Source organism: Triticum aestivum, chromosome 4A (assembly GCF_018294505.1).
Source record: "Triticum aestivum cultivar Chinese Spring chromosome 4A, IWGSC CS RefSeq v2.1, whole genome shotgun sequence".
Lineage (NCBI taxonomy): Eukaryota > Viridiplantae > Streptophyta > Magnoliopsida > Poales > Poaceae > Triticum > Triticum aestivum.
In genome coordinates this window covers 740,174,485-740,192,689 of record NC_057803.1, presented here as the reverse complement: position 1 = coordinate 740,192,689, position 18,205 = coordinate 740,174,485, and positions in this window count along the sequence as shown.

Sequence of the window (18,205 nt, the reverse complement as noted above, 5' to 3'; positions counted from 1 at the left end):
TGGGCGCGTCCGACTTCTTCGGCGTTGGCGAGGTCCTCACCGCATCCTGGCATTGATGCTAGGGCATCCGTGGAGGCTGAGCAGCTTCGTGTTCAGGGTGAGGCAGAAGGCCACATCTCGAGCAGGATTTCTCGAGAGAAGGTCATTTCTTTTGGAGGGATTCCAGATCTGATTTCTGAGGGACGACGGTTGAGTTGCCGTCTCCAGAATCATCCGGAGGTGGACGACATTCACCAGCGGTGCGCCTTGAGGGCGGCCAAGCTTCGTGACGTTGAGGTCACTACTGGTAGTCGGTCAATACCTCTAATTACATTTTACATTTTTCTGATGAGATTGTCGATAATGCAAATCAGTTAGGAGTTTCACTAGGTAGTAATGCTACTGAAATTTCTAATTCTGTTAATGACCTCCTGGATTTAGAGACTGAGCGGGCTTTAGAGATGATTCACAACTTAGCTGCGGTTAAGCCCATGAGTGATTCAGAGTTTGATGCATTGGGGGTCAGAGTGCTCGATAATTTTTGTGCGGATCTTATTCCTCCCATGCCTGAGTCGGAGGAGGAGGATGGTACATCTGTGATTGATGTTGCGAGACCTGCTGAGACTGGTTGTGAGGACCGGTTGCAGAGTCATAATATCACCAAACGCAGGGGGAAGCGAAAGGTTTATCCGGTGTCCGCAGTGCGTAGGAGTGCTAGGATCCGAACGGCTAAAAAATTCCATGATGAATTATGAAAGGTATCTTTTGGAATAGCAGAGGTCTGAAAGACTTGGCTAAAAGAAGGTTTCTTGCGTAGGCGTCTCTCGAGAATAGATTAGATTTTATCGATTTATCGGAAACTGGTAGAGATAATTTTGCGCCACAATTTCTTAATACGTTGTCGGGAGGTATTGATTTTGACTGGCACTGTTTTCCACCGAGAGGTAGATCGGGTGGGATCTTACTAGGAGTTCGATGCGATTCGCTCGAGGTTAGAAGTGTGGTTATGGGAGATTTTGCTGTCAAGTTTCGAGTGCGGTCGAAGGCCGATGGGTTCAATTGGGCTTTAGTGGCGGTATATGGTGCCGCATAGCCTGAACATAAACCTGAGTTCTTGGCTGATCTGGTTAGGATTTGTGGCTCTGAGCAGCTCCTTATCCTGGTGGGGGGTGATTTTACCATCATTAGAAGGCGTGAGGAGAAGAACGATGACAACTTTGACGGCAGATGGTCATTCATGTTTAATACTATCATTGAAAGCTTGGATCTGAGAGAGATTGAGCTTTCAGGAACAAAATTCACATGGGCTAACGCGATGCCAAATCCGACGTTTGAAAAGTTGGATCGCGTGTTGGCTAGCATCGAATGGGAATAGAAGTTTCCATTTGTAACAGTTCAGGCTCTTTCCCGTGGAATTTCTGACCATATGCCGTAATTTGTTGACTCTGGTGAGGCCACCCATTTGGGAAACAAAAATTCATTCTCTTTTGAGCTTGCTTGGTTTGCGCAAGACGGCTTCTTTGATCTCGTAGCCAGAGAGTGGGCTAAGGATTCCGGAGGTAAGACTGCGCTTGAGCGCTGGCAGAATAAGATCAGGCATTTGAGAAGTTTTCTGCGTGGGTGGGCTAAGCATCTTAGTGGGATATATAAGGTCGAAAAGGAACGGCTCCTTAACCTTATTCAGTCCTTAGATCTAAAAGCAGAAACCACTATTCTGCCAAGCTTGACGCGGAGATGAGGCTGAAAGAGCTTCTTAGAGAGGAGGAATTGAAGTGGGTGTTGCGGCCTAAGGTCCGTAGAGTAGTCCAGGGGGACACAAACACTCAATTCTTTCACATGATCACTAATGGTAAACAAAGAAAGAAGAGGATCTTCCAGCTTGAACAAGATGAAGGAGCGATTTTAGGACAGGAAAACCTAAAATTATACATTACCGAGTATTACAAGCAGCTGTTTGGACCCCCAGAGGATAACTGTGTGTCTTTGGATGAGTCCGGGATTGAGGATGTTCCTCAACTAACAGCAGTGGAGAATGATATTTTGGCGGCCCTGTTCACTGAGAAAGAAGTTTTTGAGGCTATTTCGCAAATGAAAAATAATAAGGCTCCCGGCCCGGATGGATTTCCGGCTGAGTTTTATAAAAGGTGCTGGCGCATCATTAAGGGGGATCTGTTGCCCTGGTTTAACGATCTCTTCTCTGGGGAGCTTCAGCTTTTCCAACTAAATTTTGGAACAATAACCCTTCTTCCTAAGGAAACAGAGGCTGTGAGAATTGAGCAATTCAGGCCTATCTGTCTTCTTAATGTTATTTCAAAATTTTCACCAAGGTTAGGACTAATAGGCTCACACAGATCGCGCATGCTGTGGTGCAGCCTACCCAAACTGCTTTCATGCCGGACAGGAACATCCTTAAAGGGGTTGTGGTCCTTCATGAAACGCTCCATGAGATTCACACAAAAAAGCTAGATGGAGTTGTTTTCAAGGTGGATTTCGAGAAACCGTACGACAAAGTAAAATGGCCTTTCCTTCATTAGGCCTTACGCATGAAGGGTTTTGATGAAGCTTGGCGACGCCAGGTAGAATCCTTCACACAAAAAGGGAGTGTTGGAATTAAAGTGAATGATGACATTGGTCATTATTTCCAGACACACAAGGGCCTGAGACAAGGTGATCTAATGTCTCCTATTCTGTTCAAAATTGTGGTAGACATGTTGGCGATTCTGATAGGAAGGGCCAAGGAGGCTGGTCAGGTGGGTGGATTGGTGCCTCATCTAGTGGATGGAGGTGTATCCATCCTGTAGTACGCTGATGATACAATCATCTTTATGGAGCACGACTTGGCGAAAGCGAGAAATATGAAGCTGGTGTTATGCTTTTTTGAACAATTGACCGGACTGAAGATCAATTTTCATAAAAGCGAGTTATTCTGCTTTGGTAGAGTCAATGAGGAACAAGAGGCTTATAGGCAATTGTTTGGATGCGAATTGGGGGCGTTACCTTTCACTTACTTAGGTATACCCATTCACCTTCGTAAGCTGACAAGCAGAGAATGGAAGAGCATCGAAGACCGGTTCGAGAAGAAACTATGTTGCTGGAAGGGCAAACTCATGTCTTATGGAGGCCGACTGATCCTTATTAATTCGGTGCTCACGAGTATGCCTATGTTTCTCTTATCTTTTTTCGAAGTCCCAGTTGGTGTTAGGAAAAGGCTGGACTTCTATCGATCCCGGTTCTTTTGCCAGAGTGATGAAACAAAGAGAAATGGGATATCATCTGTCGACCAAAGGACCAGGGGGGCCTTGGTATTGAGAATCTTGAAGTCAAAAACAGATGTCTTCTCAGCAAGTGACTGTATAAACTTTCAGTTGACACCGAGGCCATGTGGGCGCAAATTCTTTGTAGTAAGTATCTGAAGTCCAAGACATTGTCCCAGGTGACTGTGAGACCCACAGACTCGCCGTTTTGGAAGGGGCTTATGAGAGTCATAGCTGCCTTCTTTAATAGAACTAAGTTTATAGTCGGTAATGGTAATACCACTCGCTTTTGGGAGGATACTTGGCTTAGTGAAATGCCGTTGGCACTTCAGTATCTGTCCCTGTATCGTATTGCTCAACGACGTGATGCTCTTGTTGCCACGATTTTGCAGTCCATTCCCCTTAATATTTAGTTTAGGAGGGCGCTTGTGGGCGACCGGTGGGAAGCATGGCTTCATTTGGTGAGTAGACTGATGGAGGTTCAGCTATCTCACCAACCTGATAAGTTGTGTTGGAAACTTACTAGGTCTGGTGAGTTCACTGTCAAGTCGATGTATATCGATGTCATTAACTCAAGCGTTATTCCTAGTTCCAAAGAGGTTTGGAAAGTCAAAGTTCCTTTGAAAATTAAAGTGTTTATGTGGTTTGTGCATAAACAAGTCATCCTAACAAAGGATAATTTGATTAAGCGCAACTGGACAAGATCTACTAGGTGTAGTTTTTGTCAACGAGACGAAACCATCAAGCACCTGTTCTTTGACTGCCCTTTGGCAAAGGTTTAGTGGCACACGATGCATATTGCCTTTAACATTACTCCTCTGAATTCGGTCAGTAGTTATTTGGAATGTGGCTTGTTGGGATAGAGTCCGAAACAGCCAGACACATTCGTGTAGGAGTATGTGCTTTGTTGTGGGCAATTTGGAATTGCATAAATGATTTGACCTTTAACAGAAAAACAAATATTCCTTTTTTGCAGGTTTTATGCCGAGCTACTGCGATGATCCGTATGTGGTCCTTACTCACTCTGATGGAGGTCAGGGAGCATTTTCTTACTAGATCTTTCCGGTGGGAGATGGTAGCACGGGATATCTTCAACCGGTTTGGATGGCGGTCATGTAATAGGATAGGCAATTAGTTTACCTATCTTTGTTTTGCCAGCCGGTTGTGGCTTTTGGGCCTTGTGTTTCTGGCGTTGTGGCTCCTTGTGAGCGCCCCGTTATTTTGTTTTCAGACCTTACGACCCTGATGAAGAACTTTATTTATTTATGTGGACGTATGCATCGTTCTGATGCAGAGGCCGGGGAGACCCCCCTTTTCGAAAAAGCTAGCACTTCTAATCAGGCAGGCAGGCGCACACACTGACTGATTACGTACTGGATTATCATCAGAGAATGAATATGTATGCATCAGTGAGCATCTTGCCGAGCCGGACCGCCCTCTGATCCTTCCTCACAACATCCAACCATTTTCCTACCTCTGCCCTCTGCGCTCACGCATGCCGTGGGCAGCAGAGGCCCAATGGACATACCAGTAGCAGAGGGTGGGTTGGAAGCCTAACAATAACTGAGGTGCATAATTACGCCCCATCCAAGTCTCTTCCTTGTTAAATTATGGTTGAACTATGTTTATCTTCTGTCTCATGGATCCCACAACTAATGATATCCGGGAAGTTTATGCTTGCTTTATCTCTGCTACTTTCTACAACTGCTTACTGTTAAGCTTTTGACTGTGCATGTATGGGAAGTTCTGAACATTTGTTGCTAACTGACGCATAGACTTCTAGTTGGTAGCAGATTGCCGATGCCAACTTGTCAATGATATTAGGTTTGCAGAAGTTGGAATTCGAAGAGGCTTTCAAGACCATGACCAAAAGCAGAGGAACACACATGTATGCCTGAATTCAGATGCCATTGTGTGATACTGCGAAAGAAGTCCAAATACCCCCCTAAACTGTCAAATTCACCCCCCCCCGAACCACAAAACCGGACTCTTAATTCCCCAGACTGTCAATTACCAGACAAATCACCCCCTGAGGCTGTTTTGGTGGGTTTGCCCACCCGGTTTTGCCTACGTGGCTTGGGCAGTTGAGCCCTTTAATTGAGGGGGTTGACACATCGACAATAGTTGGAAAAGACGGTCTAATCCACCCCCTCGCCCTGCCTCGACCGCTCCGTTCGCCTTTTCACCTCCCGCTCCCCTCTCTTCTCGCTCTGACGACACGACGGCGATTTGGGCGACCACGGCGGTGCGGGCGACGATCGTCGGCATGTTCTGAACAACTGGACCGGCAGCAACGATCAGGTCAATGCGCCCCAACATTTCCCTACAAATCTTGCCTTTTTGTTCGCATTAGGCCTGTCAGTTAGGGGTTTTTGAGGGGATTTGATTTGGGGACTAGGGTTTAGTTTATGATTTTGACGGAATTTCGATTTTGACAGCATGGTGGAAGCAGTTGCTAGAGGGTGCTGGTTTAGGACTTCTGTATATGAAATCGATGTGCCCATTTAAATGATTTAGGGTTTTCTTGATCTAAAGAAAAAAGACAGTTTTTTTGGGGAAAAGTTCAGTATGTCTGATGAAATTGATGTGCATATGCTCTTTAATTGATGTAGGGTTACATGATGTGCAGTGCATGTTTATTATCTGTTCAATTACTTAGGGTTTTTTTGTTTAGGAAATGGATCCACTAGACTATCTTTGTGTCAGATTCCACTTCAGTGGAGATTTTGAGCATGATGGAAAGGATTGGGTTATTTGGGAGAAAAAACAGGGTTGTCCACAGTTGAGCATCCAATGTTGTCACTATCTGAACTGAAGAAGAAGCTTGCAGATCATGTATCCTCCTCTGTTTTAGCTCTAGAAAACACTAAGTTGCAGTGGAAATATCCAGGTGATGATATGGCAAATGCTTTGCTTGTACTAGATGATCAGCAATCAGTGGAGATGATGGCAAAGCATGTGACTGATGGTGGTGTGATTGACATATATGGCACCATTCTTGCTGAAAAAATTCCTGAAGCAAGTGAAAGAAATGCAGAAGAGGATCAATGCAGGACCAAATTGCATGTGTTCAGGACTGCAAGTTCAGTGTTTGAGAGAGCAAAAGGTGTTGCAACTGAGGAGGTGCAAATTTTACGTGACTCAGACAGTGACAATGATAGTGACTATGTTGTGCCTCCTGTAGAGAGCAATAGTTCTGCTGAAGATGAAGAAATTAATGAGTACAAAAGGTATGCCAAAAGAATTCAAGTTGAAAAAGAGAAAGAAGATGCTAGGGGAGGAGGAAGCAAGAGCGTGCAATGTTCCTGGTGAGTTCATTGTACCAGAAACATGTCAGGTGGATGATGATGCAGATGATACTCCATATTTTGGAAGTGATGATGATCTTTCTTATGATGAGCCTAGTGATGGAGAGGTCAATGATTTCCGAAGGAGAAAGACCAACCATAAGGTGTATGATGACACTTTAGAAGCATCCCAGTTTGAGGTTGGCATGGCTTTTACAGATAGCAGGCAATTCAAAAATGCACTAGTTAAATATGGTCTGAAGAATTTCCATCATTTGATATTTCCCAAAGATGAGAAGAAGAGAGTGAGTGCCAAGTGTAGCTGGACTGGTTGCAAGTGGAGCATATATGGGTCAATAAATAGCAAATCCGACTGATTGATAGTTTACAGGTACAACAATGTCCACACTTGTGCCCAGGAGAGACAATAAGCTGGTGACCAGTACTGTAATTGCTAGGAAGTATTTAAGACAAATCAGAGACAACCCAACATGGAGGGTGGAGAAAATGCAAGTAGCTGTACTATAAGATTTGCTAGCAGATGTGAACATATCCAAATGCAAGAGGGCAAAGAAGCTTGTCATGGAGAAGGTCATAGATTCAACTAATGTTGAGTATTCCAGAGTATTTGACAACCACCTTGAGTTACTTAGGAGCAATCCTGGAAGTACTGTTGCAGTCACATTAGACCCTGAAGTACATGACAGGAATGTCTTTGAGAGGATGTATGTCTGTCTAGATGGCTGCAAGAAAGGTTTTATGGCTGGATGCGGAAGAGTTGTTGGGTTAGATGGTTGTTTTCTGAAGGGGGGGCAGTGCATGGACAAATTCTTTCTGCCATTGTGAGAGATGCCAACAACCAGATGTACCCAATTGCATGGGCTACTGTTGAAGTTGAGAGTTATGACAGTTGGTACTAGTTTCTGTCACTTCTTCAAAAGGACATTCAGATAAATAATCATGGTGATGGATGAGTTTTCATCTCTGACCAGCAGAAGGGCCTCATCAGATCAGTAAATGAAATATGTCTACAAGCTGAGCATAGAATGTGTGCCAGGCACATCTATGCAAACTGGAGAAAGCAGCATAGGGAGAAGATATATCATTAAATTTTCTAGGCATGTGCAAAAGCCTCTGACAGAACAGGATTCAACTATGATAGAGCCAAGCTAGCTCAAAAAACAGCAAAGGGGGCACAAGATATTATGAAAACCAATCCTGAACACTGGAGCAGAGCTTTTTTCAAACTTGGATCATATTGTGATTCTATGGAAAACAATATGTGTGAGTCCTTTAACAACTTCATCATGAGAGCAAGGTTTTATCCTGTGATTACTTGTCATGAGATCATAAGGAAGAAGGTCATGGCTAGAATTCAAGAAAACAGAGCAAAGCCTGAGAAGTGGAGTGGAAAAATATGCCCTAATATTTTCAAAAAGTTGCAGCTTAACATAAAGAGATCAGGAAGATGAAATGTTCTATGGAATGGCAAAGAAGGATTTGAAGTGCAGGAAGGTGAGTACAGAAGGTTCACAGTTGACCTGGAGAAGTGGACTTGCTCTTGTAGGTATTGGGAGCTCTCTGGGTTGCCCTGTTGTCATTACTAGAGAAAACCTTACTAGTGGCGCTGGTTTTATACATACCAGTAGCGCGAGCACCCGCGCTACTGCTAGGGCGCTACAACTATTATTTAATAGTAGCACGTTTCTAAACAAGCGCTGCAGCTAAAATACTTAGTAGTAGCGCCTCTTTCTCCACCAATGCTACTGCTATCATCACGTAGTAGTAGCGCCCTATTTTCTCCCCACGCTACAAGTAGGTAAATAGAAATAAAAAATAAAAAAAGAAGTCAGATGCAATATTCATGGAAATCAATACAAGTCCAGTGCAAATAAACTAAGTTCACAGAACCATCTCACAAACATTAATGACAATACCACATTTAATATAACCACACAATCTCACAAACTCATATATAGTAGTCAACAATGCATGGATAGATCATAGTTGATAAGTCTACTAGCTAGTCATACTAGCATATATATGGTTCAGCAGCCACACACATGCATATGTAGTTCTAGATAATATCGATGACGACCATCATCCTCAAGCCTGGGCGGTGGGTGTTCCTGATAGTAATTAGGATTGCCTGTCCAACATGAAGATTCTTGCCGACGAGGAAGCTCTTCCACCCAACCGAGTTGAAGTGTGTGCGACCGTCCGTGTCCACGCCGTACGCACAAGTGGTGACGGAGCCCCTCGCGGTAAGGCGTATTCCAGCAGAGCCTTCTTCATCAGGCTTGAGACCACAACTCTTAGATAGGCTCTTTGGCAATTTCTGAATAAGAAAAACATATCAATTAATAAGTAGCCTCACATATTCTACACTATCAAAAGACAGTACGACATTTCCGCTAAGCATGAATTCTACTAATAAGTATATACTAGCAAACATGCTCGTGTGTTGCGACGCGAGAATGAAATTTATCATGAGTCCCAATAAGCATTGCTCAAGACTGTACTTGCTGCTTACCCTTTAAGCTGATGGTGCACGTGATAAATTTATGTGAATCAAGGTAGATGTCTCACCATCAAGGTACGGACCACATGGATGCTGACGTCACGGATCAAATGGCCTTGAACATCTCATCCATCGAAGGCATTTCATCGGTCGGCAGCGTCTACATCCCATCGAGCTACCGCGTCTCCCTTACCTTACCCGACCTGATGTGACAAGTTGCCATGGGTGGAGCATCCGTCGGCGGGCATGAGAGCTTGTATGATGACTGGCGCATCATCCACGTGAGCGGCCTACATTACAATAGGTGCAATGGCATGTGGAAGGCAGCATTGTGCTCTTTGAAGTGTCGCTTGAACGGCGTGAATGACGACTTCTGTCGCCTTGCACCATTGCGATGGTGGGATTTGATTGGCTTCGTGTCATCATGGCTGCGGAAGGGGCTTGGGCTCTTTTAGACTTTATTATAATTTTTTATTTAATCTACAGTTTTAGAGTTTGTTTTTAATTTTATTGCCCGATAGCAGATTAAGTTTGTACGGATTGAGCAATGATGATGTGAATGCATGTGCTAGCACAACTTATGTTTTTTTATATTACCAGGCAGTGTGGTTAGCTAGTTGGTTCACTCATACACCGAATGATAAGATTCACAGAGATTTCACATGGTGCTGCAGTGAAAAAATGTGAGGTAAAGACGTAGAGTAGTGCTGGTGGCTGATTAGTCAGAATTTGTGTTGGCTGATCAATGCGTGGCTTTGCCCGCCGCTGGTCTCAGCTGCATCTGGATCAAATAAAAATAAAACCCCAGCCCAGCCGGCTCAACAGGCAAGGCCCAGCCTGGCCGCCAACCCCAGCCACACAACACGCAGGCGAGGGGATAAGCCTCGCGCCGGTCCTCTCCAACCTGTGGCCTCCCTCGATTCCCCTCTCCTCTCTCCTCTCGCTTTCAAGCCCCCCATCGCTGTCGGCCAGCTCTCCTTTCCCCGACACTCCCTCCCGATTCCCTCAGGAGTCATGCCCGAGCACCCGCGCCTGCCACCGGCAAGACCACGGCCAGGCCATCCCTTCTCCCTTCCCCTTTCCTTCTCCTGTCTCCTCCCTAGCTCTCTTGTTAAACATGTAGTTATGATCTAGGAAGTTGTTAGTATCTTGTATATCTCCTGTAACAACTCATGTATATCCGGCTAGGCCTTGTGCCCTAGATCACGTATATATAAACCCTCGAAGGCCACCGGTTGGGGTGTGCCGATCCAATCTATCTCTTTCTCTGTTTTCACATGGTATTAGGCCCTCTCGCTTAATAGCACGATGGGTTCCCCTTCCGCCTCCGCCTCCTCCTCCGCAGCCCTAACCACCCTCTCGCTGCCGGCATCCTTTGGCGGCCCGCCTGCTTCCGCCGTGCCTCCCCCTTCCGCTAGCCTGATCACCGCCAAGCTTACCTCCTCCAATTTTTTCTCCTGGAAAGCCCAGATCCTCCCACCCCTCCGCATCGCCAATGCTACTGGCTATGTCGATGGCACCGAGCTCCCTCCCGATCGGCTGCTTCCCGCCGATGATAAGGGCGTTTGTGCTCCCAACCCGGAGTACGCCACCTGGTTCCGTCAGGACCAGATCGTCCTCAGCTACTTGCTCGCCTCCCTCACCGACGAAATTCTTCAACAGGTGCATAGGTTTACCACATCTCGTGCCATATGGGAGCATCTCGAGGAGATGTACCAGACCCATTGCCGTGCCAGTATTGTGTAGATCAAGCTGGACATGGCGATCTTCAGGAAGGAGAACCTCTCCATGGCGGACTACTTCGCCAAGATCCGCGCCAACGCCGATCAGCTTGCTGCCGTTGGTCGCGCCATGCGTGATGAGGACATCATCACCGCCGTCATTACTGGCCTTGACAGCGAGTACGAGCCCCTCATCACCGCTGCCACAACACGCCTCGACGTCATGACGCTCGAGGAGTTCTACTCCCATGCCATCGCCTTTGAGCGCCGGCGTGAGTACAACGCAGCACGCCTTCGCCTCCAACCCAGCGGCTCCTCCGTCAACTACGTCACTCGCGACAACAACAATCCTCCCGCAGCAACAACAACTCCAACCGCGGCAAGGGACACATCAAGGGACGCGGAAACTACGGCGTCCACGGCGGCTACAACAACAACGCCCGTGGTGGTGACCGCGGTAACCATGGCGGCGCTGGCAACCACCAGCAGAACGACTACGATGGCAACCGTGGTGGTGATCACGGTGACCACGCTGGTGGTGACAACCGCGTCCAGTGCCAGCTCTGCCACGGTCCCGGGCACTTTGCTTGGGAGTGTGGCCAGCGCTACAACCACGCGTTCCAGTCTCCCCACTCCAAGATGGCCGGCCTTGCTGCTGCTTCTCCTCCGTCCATCCTTGGCGATCCCGCCTGGTTCACGGTTACGGGGGCTACCGATCACATCACCTCTGATCTGGATCGTCTCACCGTGAGGGAGAAGTATCCAAGGCGCGACCGCATCCATACGGCCGACGGCTCAGGTTTGCAAATAGCTCATCATGGTCATGCAATTCTCCCTACACCCTCTGCAAATCTTAAGCTTCGCAATATCCTTCACGTTCCTCATGCAGACAAGAATCTTCTATCTGTTAATCGCCTTGTTATTGATAATCATGCTTATCTAAAATACTATCCTACTCATATTCTTATGAAGGATTTGACTACCAAGAGGGTACTTCTTCAAGGCAGATGTGAAAATGGGCTTTACCCTATCCGGCCATCTCGAGCCCGTGCCTTGTCCTCGGTTAGGATCTCTGCTGAAGATTGGCATGCTCGGCTTGGCCATCCGTCGTGTCAAGTCGTTCAACATGTTTTGGCTTCCAATAAACTAGTGTCGTCTAGTTAGTCATTGACCAATATTTGCAATGCGTGTCAACAAGGCAAACCACACCAGCTTCCCTTCCCTAGGTCATCGAGTGTTACATCTTTTCCTTTGGAATTAGTTTTTTCAGATATGTGGGGGCCTGCTAAGACTTCATCTAGTGGGTTTCAGTACTATGTGTCATTCATTGATGATTATAGTAAATTTGTTTGGATTTATCTTCTCAAACGTAAATGTGATGTGTTTGACGTTTTTTGTGATTTCCTTGCTCATGTTGAACGCCTTCTTTCTCGTAAAATTCTATGCGTTCAATCAGACTGGGGTGGTGAATACGAAAAACTTAGCAACACATTTTTTCGCCAACTTGGTATTGAACATCACGTGTCATGCCCACACACGCATCAACAGAATGGCTCCGCCGAAAGAAAACACCGTCACATTGTGGACATGGGTTTGTCACTCTTATCACATGCGTCCATGCCATTGCGGTTTTGGGATGAAGCCTACCTATCTGCTTGCTACCCTATCAACAGACTTCCTAGCCGTGTTATAGGAAACCTTAGTCCCATGGAAAAGTTGTTTCACCACAAACCAGACTATGTGTCTCTTAGAACCTTCGGGTGTGCATGTTGGCTAAACTTACGCCCGTACAACACACATAAACTCTCTTTTCGCTCTCAACAATGTGTGTTCCTAGGGTATAGCATCCGTCACAAAGGCGATAAATGCCTTCATGTTCCTACAGCTCTCATCTATATTTCACACGATGTTGTGTTTGATGAGAAAATTTTTCCCTTCAGTCAACCACAAACTGCCCCTATACCTCCTCGTGTTGCAGAACATGCGATCCTCCTTTTTCCGCATGACCACATGAATTATTGCACTTCTGTTTCGGATGATAATTTGGATGCAGGATCCCGTGAGCCACAGACGATCCTAGGTGCTGACGACCCAGGATCCCATGCAGATTCTAGCGCTGATCCCGGAGTTGATTCACCCTCGGATCCCGCACCCACAGCAACCAGCAGCGCGCCCTCTCCTTCAACATGCGACAGCGACGCACCCGCCTCTCCATTGGACCAGGTGCCCCGCGCGGGTGGGGCACCCGCCCCACCCGCCTCTGCGCGACGCCTGTCCTCACCTGCAGTGGGGCCTACCAGTGGGCCGGCTTCCGCTGCACCCGACACGCCAACCGCGATGGCCCGTGTGGCGCCCGTGACCGTTGCGGAGGGAACCGGCGTGGGTCCATCTCCAGTCGTGGCCGCGGAACCCTCCCCTGACGCGCAGCTCATGGGATCCCAGGTGGATCTGCATGCTGTTGCGCCCGCTGGCCCACGCAAAGGATCCAAGGTTGATCCTCCTGCTGCCGCGCCTGCTGGATCTTCTGCGGCTGTCGGATCCTCTGTTCAGCCGGGGCATGCCATGGTGACTCGTACTCGCGATCATACGCGCCACGTCAAGCAACACACTGATGGCACCATCTTCTACAACCCGTCCAAACGTGCCTTCCTCATTGTACGTGAACCCGCGGACTACCGTGAGGCGCTCCGGTCCCCAGGTTGGTACCAAGCCATGCAAGCTGAACTTGATGTGCTTCGCCAAAATGGCACTTGGACTCTTGTTGCTTCGCCACCCAATGTCAACATCATTTATTGCAAACGGGTTTTTAAGGTCAAGCACAAAGCAGATGGCTCGGTTGATCGTCTTAAGGCTCATCTTGTTACCAAGGGGTTCAAGCAACGATATGGTTTGGACTATGATGACACGTTCAGTCCGGTTGTAAAACCTGTCACTGTGCGTCTCATGCTTTCTATTGCAGTCTCTCGTGGGTGGTGCTTGCGGCAGTTGGACGTCCAAAATGCTTTCCTCCATGGCATTCTGCGAGACAGTGTATATGCGTCAACCCCCTGGCTTCGAAGATCCTTCTGCTCCTCGGTATCTATGCAAGCTTCGAAAAGCTCTTTATGGTCTTAAACAAGCTCCTCGGGCTTAGTACTCTCGGCTGAGTTCTCGTCTTCAACAACTTGGTTTTCTGCCATCCAAGGCTGACACATCACTTTTTGTCTTCAACCGGAAAGGAGTCACCACTTTCATGCTTGTGTACGTTGATGATACCATTGTGGCCAGCTCCTCTCCCACTGCTACAACCAAACTGCTCGGTGAGCTTCAGGCTTCATTTGCTCTCAAAGACCTTTGTCCATTGCATTATTTCCTTGGTGTCGAGGTGACGTCATCGCCAAGGGGGCTTGTTCTGTCACAACAGAAGTATATTGGCGATATCCTTCACCGGGCAAACATGGAAAATTGCAAGATCTCCACCACACCTATGTCTTCCAGTGAAAATTGCAAAATTGTAAGGAGAGTGGTACACATCTTGGACAGGATGACAACACTAATTATTGGAGTTTAGTTGGGGCTCTTCAGTACCTAACACTCACGAGGCAGATATCTCGTTCGCGGTGAATCGAGTCTGTCAATTCTTGCATGCACCAACCACGGTACATTTTTCAGCAGCCAAATGCATTTTGCGGTATCTGAAATATACACGAGGTATGGGATTGTCTATATAGAAGTCTCCCTCCATGCTGCTGAGTTGTTTCTCAGATGCAGACTGGGCAGGATGCAATGACGATCGCAGGTCCACATGAGGCTTTGCTGTGTTTCTTGGACCCAACCTGGTTTCTTGGAGTTCAAGGAAGCAAGCCATCATTTCACGATCAAGTACGGAGTCTGAATACAAGGCCTTGGCAAATGGAAAATCAGAGCTGATATGGATACAGTCTGTTCTTGGAGAGCTTGGAGTTTTTATGTCTCGTCCTCCAGTTTTGTGGTGTGATAATCTGGTGTCGGGGAAACTGATCCACGAACACCTATGGGACCGGCGGACCGAGCCCCTTTCGGTTTGGCGGGGGGCGGAGATCGCACGAAGAGCGGATCAAGGCGAAGCACACGAGCAGTTTACCCAGCTTCGGAGCTCTCCGGAGAGATAACACTCCTACTGCTGCAGTACACACTAGCTGAGTGCTACAGTACACACTAGCTGCTAACGAGACCAAGCGTGAGTGTTTTTCTTCCCTCGAACCCCCCTCTACGTTGCGCATGGGCCTCCTTTTATATGCTAAAGGGGTCTCCGACAGGTGGCAACGTAGACAAGGGTAAAAATGGAAAAGGAATTGCGGTTGGTACAACTACCTGTACAGTGTATCATACCTAACCCTGACGGCAGGGGACAAAGGCATTAAATGCCCGTCTACGTCGCCCAAATAGTGCAAAAAGGGACCGTCAGGGACGCCACCGCTTGCCACGATGGCAATCTTGGCAGCGTCGCTTGCCACCGCGCACCGCTGGCCGCACAGCCTCTTGCCACGCGCGCCTAGAAAGGTCCCAGGGCGACACGTTGGTGGATGTGCTGGAGCACGGGTACAGAGTGGTAGTTTGCCACGGCAAGCGCCTTGCCGCGGTCGTTGTCTTGTCGCGTCCGGAAGCTTGTCGCTCACCGGGCCTCGCCGGGACGCGTGGCGCGTCGCGGCAAGTTCCTTGAGATGCCTTGGTTGGCCTTCCCGGCAAGCTCCTCTTGCCGGGGCCTTGTCTCCTTGGCTTGAATACTTTGTTCTTGAATGTCTCCAATGGAACCACGGAGGACCGTGGCGGTCACCCGGCAAGCCTTGCCGCGGGGTGCTGCAACTGCCCGTGCACAAGTTCGGGATACTAGGGTACCCCTACTCTAGTACACCGACAGGAGCCCCCGGGCCTGGGCCACACACGGTGCCGAGCGCTGTTGGGCCAGGCCCAAAACAGGGCACGGGCACGCGCGGCCTGGGTTACGCCGTATCTCACTCTGTATCCACCGCGCCCTCCTCGAACGGCACGCGTCGAATGCGGCGTCGTGGGAGAGATCGTGGGTGGTTTCTTTATTCGGAAAGACGGAACGTCCGCCCCCTCCCTCTTTATAAGCAGGGGAAACAGGGCCAGTTCGCCCATCTCGCCGGTTGCTATTCCAATCTAAAAAACCTCCGCCGCTCCCTCCTTCTTCCCAAAGCTGAAAAGAGAGCAGCGCTCCGCCCCCCATCGCCACCGGCACCACCAACACCGTCGATCTCTCTCACCACCTCCGCCATGGCTCTGAAAGCCGGGAAGGATGTGAAGTCGGCCGAGGCGCAGCGGCTCGCGGCGTTGCGAAAGGAGCGGGCAACCTTTCCCCCTCAGCTCGCCGCGAAGGAGCTGAGGGAGTATTACTACCTCTTCTGGTCAACGGAGACGCGAGCGCATCCGCGCACGAAGGTACTCTCAGCTGCCGCTTCGGAACTGGCTCCGGATGGATATCCCTTCTTCGCGTTGTTCTTCTACTGCAGGCTCTGCCCGCCTTTCTCTGAGTTTTTCTGTGACATTATGAACACCTACGGGTTCTGCCTCCTTGACTTCACCCCCAACGCCGTTCTGACCATGGCAGTTTTCGCACATCTCTGCGAAAACTTTGTCGGAGTCTATCCAAATGTAGCTCTTTTTCGCCACTTCTTTATGCCCCGAGTTGAGAGAGGGGAGCCTTTATCCGGCGGAATCGCCTGGATCTCGAGAACAGGCAAGAAGGAAGCTTATCTGGAGGGAGAGCTCCGCAGCAAGTGGGATGAATGGAGAGTAGACTGGTGCTGGATTGTCGAGGAGAACCCGCAGCCATTTACCGCCTAGCGCCAAGCCCCAGTAGCGCGCGGCAACGATTGGAGCAACATGGCCCCGGAAGACGATAGGCTGAAGATTGCCGTCACCCGGATCCTACGCCTCAGGCTTGCCGGGCTCACCATAGGCGCCGTTGGCGCAGATTTTCTTCGCTGCCGCATTGCCCCCCTGCAGGAGAGGAGGCGACCCGCCTGGGAGTTCCAGAATGCGGCGGATATCATGAGGCTGCGCCCGGGCCTCAACTTCAACTTCACTGTCCTGGAACTGGACGCGATGTTCCTAGAACTGTTCAAGCACGATCCTCAACATCCCGAAGTATTCAGGTTGCCGAGGGGTGTCGTTCCGCTATGCAACAACTCCTCGCTCGACCGCATCCGTGCAATGATGCCGCTGTGCGATTCGCATGGAATTGTCCCAACTTGGCAAGAGCCTGCAGACGATGTCGTGCAGGAGTTCTTTGACGGCTTGGTAGAAATGACGGTCCGCTCCGATGAACAGAAGATCCTTACTCGCGACACCATCGATGCGGAGATGCAGCGCATCGCCACTAGGCTGGAAGAGGCGGCGGCAGCCGCTGCCGCGGGCGAGTTTGGATTCACCGTGGAGGGGGCAGAGGCAGCAGAGGCGGCAAGCCTTGCCGAGCGAGAGGAGTTTGCCGGCGAGGGAGAGCTTGTCAGGCCTGAAGCTGAGTCGAGCGAGCCCGCCGAGGGCGCGAGCGACTCGTTGCAGATCGACTCCTCCTCTTTCTCACCTTCAGACAGCTCGCCGCAAGCGGAGCCCCCAGCTCCACCAAGAAGGCGTCTCCGCAAGGCCGGGGACGTAGCGGGGCAGCAGACAGGTCAACAGCCGCCGCGCCGCGCGACGCGCTCCACCGTGGCAAGCACTGTTGTCGCGGGAGCACCTCACGCCGCTGCGGCAACTAGAGCGGGGCCCTCCCGGACCACCGCTTCTGCTCCCGCCAAGCGGCTAAGGGAACCTACTCCTCCGTCTTGTCGCGCCGAAGGTGGGCCAGACTTCGACCTCTCCGCGCTCAACTCCGACGAGGAAGAGGAAGAGTAAGATTCTTTGCTGTACTTGTAGTTCTTCAATTCTTGCTGTTTTGTCTTGTATCTGATTTGCTTTACTCCGAACCCATTCCTTTTCAGGACTCTGGCCCAGAGAGCGGCGAAGAGAGCCAAGGTCCCGGTGATTGTCATCGAGGACGAACCCACTGCGATAGAGGGGGGTGTGTCCGAGACCACCTTGCCGGACCCGGCAACTATTCCCCAAAGCAGCCCCCAGCGCAGCCCCCAGCATAAGTATATGGTTTACTTCCTGCTGTTAGGCGCGCATGGGTGGTCTTTCTTTGCTGACATCTGACAATTGGTTTGCGTAGGAGCAGAGCAGTCTCACCAGGAGTGCCCGGAAGCCGCTCCCGACATGCCATCTGCTTCGACTACACCGCCAAGGGAGGATTCCCCGGCAAGGGAGCGTTCCCAGGTAAGGGAGAAGTCTCCGGCAAGGGACAGTTCTCCGGCAAGGGACAGCACCAGCAACACCCCGGTGGCGGAGACCACGACTGTAGATCCTAGTACAGGTAATCCTCTTGCTTGAAAACTTCCCTTGGGTTCTTCTTCTTCTGATTTTCTT